Here is a 6,000-nt window from a genome sequence, read left to right as displayed (position 1 = left end):
GGGGGGGGGGGGGGGGGGGGGGGGGGGGGGGGGGGGGGGGGACACAGACGTTCCCGGCTTTTCCATTCTGTGGTGCAATCTCGAGCCGGAGCGGTACCGCTCCAGCACTGTGTCTGCGTGATGGTGAAGCCCGGGGGTCTGCCGGTCACCCTGCCCCCAGGCCACACACAGCCCAAGATCAGCCAGAGCACAGCGCGGCAGCATTCAGTGAGCCCTGTCAGTTCCCGGGCCCCTGTTCGAGGACTGACTGCTGCGTTAGCTCCTCTAGCGGGGATGGCCATGCCTTGCAGCTTTCACGCCGTGCCCTCACTCCTGAGTGTGGCTCGTGGCTCCCAGGCAGAGCCTCTCTCTCCCTCTCGTGGATACCCAAACCATGTCTCTGGTGGGTCCCCGGGAGAGGGTTCCTGCTGCCTGGGAACTAGCAGGGAGTTTAGCTTCATGAGCCAGCCCTCATGGTCACCATATGTGGGGAGAGCGGCTGGCAGGGAGGTGGCTCACTCGTCAGGACTCCCCAGGAAGTGATCTCCCACGAACTCCATGGGCGCTTGACCCTGGAGCACTGGGGGTGGGGGAGATTCAGGGACGGGGGCCTCACCCTGGGCTGCCGGCCTCAATGAGCTCACCAGTATGAAGTGGACGGTGAACTGCTGGGAAAATCCTCCAGAAGGGAGGGGTGGAATCAGAACAAAGTAAAAAAGGACACTGTCCAGGGGTGGAAGCTTGAGGATCGCCAGAGATGACGAAAAGTGGAACTCGGGGTGGGGGGCTATAACATTTGGTGTGTGGGGTACATGGGGTGTGAAGGCCCGGGGGCAAGAAGCAAGAGGACAGTCTGGGCAAGACTTGGATCTGCCTCAGGGATCACTTGCCTCAAAGGAGCCTGAAGAGGGTCTCCAGAAGGAGCCCGCGTAGGAGTTGCAAGGAGCACTGTGCTGGGAGAGTCCACTGCTCAGTCTCCAGACAGGCAGCGTGGACAGCCTGTCAGAGTCTGTCCTGTCAGGTGGTCCAAGGGCACAGGGCTGACAAGGAAGGAGATGGCCTGCTTTGAGGAGGGGCTCTGGGCAGGGTTCCCTGAGAGGAGTCCCGGGGGGCATCGGGGTTGCGCTGGCCTATCCGGAGGCCCCAACAGAGGGCGGCAGGGGCCACGGAAGTCAGTCTGCCAGCGGGAGTGTGGTGGGTCTCCCGGGGCTGTGTCCTCAGCCCGATAGTGTCCAGGGTCTGGTTGGGGAGCAGAGAATGCCCTAGTCTGTGCCAAGCTTGGCTGCCGCTGTGGGGAGGGGGAGTCCCTCGCCTGAGCCCGGGTTCTTCGGGCACAAATCCCCTGCCACCTGAGCTTGTGCGGCCCTTTCGCGAGCAGCCGGGAAGGGTGGGTGCTGGCCAGAGAGGGGGGTCCGAGGTATTGCCGAGCGTGGCCTTAGGAGGAGTGGTGCGTGTGTGTCACGAACGGTGATGGGCACCGGGGCCTCTGCCCATGTGGGTGACCCGATGGGCTTGCCCTCTGCGGGAAAGCCGCCCCTTGGCCGGGGGTCAGAGCAAACCGCCAGGTCGAGAGCAAAGCCCAGGCGCGTGTGGAAGTGTGGAGCTGCGGACGCCCCGTCTTGCCGTCTCGAGGTGAGGCCGACAGCGGCAGGTTCCGCCGGGGCGAGGCCGGAGCCGCTCCCGGACCAACACGGCGCCGAGCCGGGTGCCGCGGCCCCCAGCGAGCTGCTGCCGGGTGACGGTGGTGCCACCGGCGCTGACCGAGACTCCGACCACCGCAGACGGTCGGTCCCCAGGGAGCAGCAGGAGAAGCAGGGTGCCACTGTCACTCTCTCCAGGCTCTGGGGCAAGGGCAAGGCCTCCGACGCCGGGCTCAGCCCTGTGCTGAGGGCCCCCTGCCACCGAGGAGGCGTCTGTCACCTCAGGCAGTCGGAACGTGTTCACAGTCGGCCTGGGTGGGCGCCGGGCGGGGCCTTGGTCTCCAGAAGAGCCCGGGGGGATGCCAGAAGCGGACGCTCCCCGGCGTGTATTGGGCTGGCACTGAGCGCGCGGAGGCCCAAACCGGTAGGAAGCCAGGTGGACTCGTGTTTGCTCCGGAGACTCCGCGAGGCCTAGTCCGGTGCGGCCGAGGGCGTGAGTGGGAACGCCGAGCTGGGGGCCTAACGGGTGCTGGGCTGTGTGCGGGGCAGCTGCCAAGGGCGCCGTGGGGCCTGGCCCTGGTGGAAGGTGGCAGACGTGCGCGCTGCGTCTGGAGGGCGAGGAGTCGTGAGGGGTGGAGAGGGCGTCCTTCAGAACAGAAGGCTGAGCGGTGCTGTGCCCGTGGGAGGCTAGTGGCCGGTTTAAGGGCGAGGGATTCCTGCCCGAGGTTGGGGGAATTTCTCGGTCCTTAGAGAACCAGGTGAGGCCCAGAGACGTGACAGATGAGGCTGGGCCTTGGAGCTCAGCTCGTGTGGTGTAGGTGGCCTGTGCAGCTGTGCGGATCTGCCGGGACGCCCCCCCTCCCGGGCCCCCTCCCCCTCCCGGGCCCCCTCCCCCCCAGGGACCACCTCCCCCCCAGGGACCACCTCCCCCCCAGGGACGCCCTCCCCCAGAGGGACCTCTCAGCATAATGTTATCAGTGGAGTGCCCCAAACAATACATTTTACTGTGAGGTATTTAAATCCTGGTGGCAGAGGTTACATATAATCGTAGGGCCGTTTGAATCTCCCATTGTGGGGGCACCTGGGTGGCTCAGTCAGTTTAACATCTGACTCTTGATTTCGGCTCAGGTCATGATCTCAGGGTCATGAGATTGAGCCCCGTGTGGGGCTCCACGCTGGGTGTGGAGCCTACTTAAGATTCTCTCTCTCCCTCTGTTCTTCCCCACTCCCCACTCGCTCTCTGTCTAAAAAAATTTAAAAATTACATCCCTTTGGGAACTGCACAAAAGCAGCCCCTTCCAGACTGGGCCTGGAATTCCTCTGTCGGGGAACAAACAGAACATATTAACTACATCAGTGACTGCGAAGGACGCTTCTTGCACCCATCATATGTGCTCAGTCAGTTCTGTAAGACTAGGAATCAGAGCCTTAGGGGAACCTCAGTCCATGGTGAGGCTCGATCATTAGTGACTGGCTTGAGTGCCAGCCACATGGGGCCATGACAATGGGAGATGGTCGGCTTCATGACTCCTGTCAATCACAGCTTTAATGACAGGGCCTTGGCTTTCATTGCCCATGTGATTCCATATTCAGGAGTGCTTTCTGTCCTCACCGGGGGACGGAGAGTCGCCGGCATCCACGTGGCCTTCCCACCAGGAAGGCTAAGAGCTTGGGATTGTTCTCTGTGCCCTGGTGGTGTCAATGCCCCCACACCTGGAAAGAGCGGGCCGGGGGACCCCCTCCAGAGGAAGCTGAGGTCAGTGTCCTAACAGTTACATCTGAGTGGGTCTGTATACCTTTGATTGTTTTACTGGCAATGCCTTGTAGGTAGAAGGACTTTGCTTCAGAGAGTTGACAGGGATTTCCTAGAATGACACTGATTTGGACCCCAGTGCCTCATAGCGCCAAAACGGCTTGTGCTTTTTTCTTGTCTCGGTGGACCACCAGGTGGTATAGGGGCAATTCTCTGGGAAGTGGGACAGGCCCTGGGGTGGGGGGGCCGCCAGTGTCTTAGGGTAGGTGCTTAGCTGACTGCCAGTCCTGGAGGTTAGGGACGGGGGCAGAGCGAGCAGCCAGGACGGGCTCAGGGTCACGGGGCAAGTGTGTGGCAGGAGGGTGGACAGCAGAGGGGGGCTGTAGCTGGGAGAGTGCTAGTTTTAGGGTGGGATTTTAGAGAATGGCTATCCAGAGAGCAAGTAACCAGGAGCCCCGAGTTTTCATAACTCCCAAGAAAGGCTTACCTTTCTATTTACCTTAACGGGCAAAGATGGACCAGGAGTTTACAGGGGAGGGAGCGGGCAACCTTTTCTGTTGAAGGAAATTTGTTGGAGGGGAGACCCTTCTGGGGTAGAAGGAGCGGAGGGGAATGAGTCTGAAGGATCTGGGTGTCTGGGGGTGAGACTCTCCTCTATGTCTAAGTAACCATGTCAGTGCTGTCCAGGGCCCTGTGGCCAGTTTGAGCAATCCCAGTAAAGTGCAGTAGCCTTGCCCCGTAACTAGAGGGAGGACCTGGCAAAAGAAATGTCTCTCCACACTGGGTCAAGTGAGCCTGCTGAGGGTTGGAAATGAAGAAGAGGTCATTTGGGTCACTATGGTCCTGTGAATGATCAACCCAGTTGTGATACTGTGATTTATAGTCAATACATTTGTGGTCTTTGTCCCTGTCCCTGGCGCTGGCCCAGAGCACCTAAAACCTTTCCAATGTCCTCAGTGGTGAGAGCACTGGACGTGTTTTTTGCTAGGTTAATAAGGTGACTTTTGAAACGTGTTTAAGGATGGGGGCAGGTTTCCAGTGGAGCCAACCATGTGATTAGAGGACTGGCACTTAGAGTCACACCCGCTGACCTTTGGGGACGGGAGAGGATGTCATCAGTCGTGCCTGTGTAATGAAGCCTCCACCCAGAAGAACAAGGTTGGGAGAGCTTCGGGGTTGGCGAACGAACAGCTGAAGATTCAGAAGAACGGGGCCCCCAGAGAGCATGGAATCTCTGTGCTCTTTTCCCATGCACCCCGCCCTCTGCATCTCTGCTGTCTGGCTGTTCCCCGTTACATCTACTTAAAATAAGATGGTAACCTAGTCAGTAAACGGATTTCTTGAATTCTGTTAGCAGCTCTACAAATTAATTGAACACAAGGGAGGGCTCTGATTTACGGCCAGTTGGTCAGAAGGCCAGGTAGAAACCTGACCTGGGGACTGGTGTCTGAAATGGGGGTGGGGTGCACGTGCAGGCTTACGGGACTGAACCCTTAAACTATGGATTATTGCTTTGCAACCTCAGGAGCTCTCTGGGTGAAATCTGAAACCGGCCTCCGTACAGGGAGGGCGAGGAGAGGTTGCTAGAAGAGGTGGACCTCCGAAGCCTGGCGGGCAGCAGGTTTCATAAGCAAGGGGACGTCCGTGAAGGCTCCCTTGGGCAGCTGCACGGTGAGCAGATCTCCACACCCACCCCCCGAGAATCTCCCAGGTTCACAGGGAGGCCTTAGCGGGGTCCGTCACATGTGCTGTCCAGATGGCCTCAAAACAGGGTCCAGGGCCCCCTCGTACAGGGACCGTGGGGAACATACATTCCAAGGTCAGGGGAGGGGTCAGGAGCTTCTGACCCAACGGATCTAGTTTGTGGGTCAGTAGGTAGTCCTGTCTTCTCGATGATCTCCTCCAGCAGGAGTGTGACGACCTCTCTGGGGAGGTGGGGTCACTGGGCGAACTGACACGGCTGCTCCCGATCCAGACACACGAGCGGTTGTGCCGAGGGAACAGCCCGTGGCGCAGACTGGATAAAAGCCGCTGCGAGGTGTGTCTAACCTGAGAAGGGGGACTGCTCATTCCCCCCTTATAAAACCAGGCGGCCCCCCGATGAGCAGCTGACAGAGTGTGGGCAGGCCTGTGGGACTGGCTTGCGGACGACCGGGTCGCCAGCCGCCGCATGTGCCTGTTGCGCAGATTTTAGTAAACGCTGGGACTGAGGGGCCACTTTGTACCTTCCCCGTTAGAAACATGAACAGCAGTTCCAGAGAGAGCCCTTAGCAGATTCGCCGGGGTGGGGTAGGGAGAAGAGGGCTTTCAGGGACTCCTTGACGCAGGAGCCCATGCGCTGTGATTCCAAACCGTGCTGCTGAAGTCTTGACAGGGGCCCAGGTTCGAGCAGGAGGCTACGGAGATACAGCCTTCGATGGGGTTAAGGGGGAAGTTTGGATGAAAACTGGGCTTTTCTTTTCGAACAGATTTGATGTAAGGTGGTGGCATCTTGTTGACCTGAATGTATGGGGTAGATACTATGTCCAAGTGCGGACTCCTTCTCTTGGCTGATGGTTAGGACAGAAGGCCTGTGAGCCCACCGTCAGGCCAGCGTTAATCGGAGATGCCCTACAGAAAGCACGAGAA

Source organism: Ursus maritimus, unplaced genomic scaffold (genome assembly GCF_017311325.1).
Source record: "Ursus maritimus isolate PB19 unplaced genomic scaffold, ASM1731132v1 scaffold_19, whole genome shotgun sequence".
NCBI classification, from domain to species: Eukaryota; Metazoa; Chordata; class Mammalia; order Carnivora; family Ursidae; genus Ursus; species Ursus maritimus.
Note: the sequence above shows the minus strand (reverse complement) of the source record.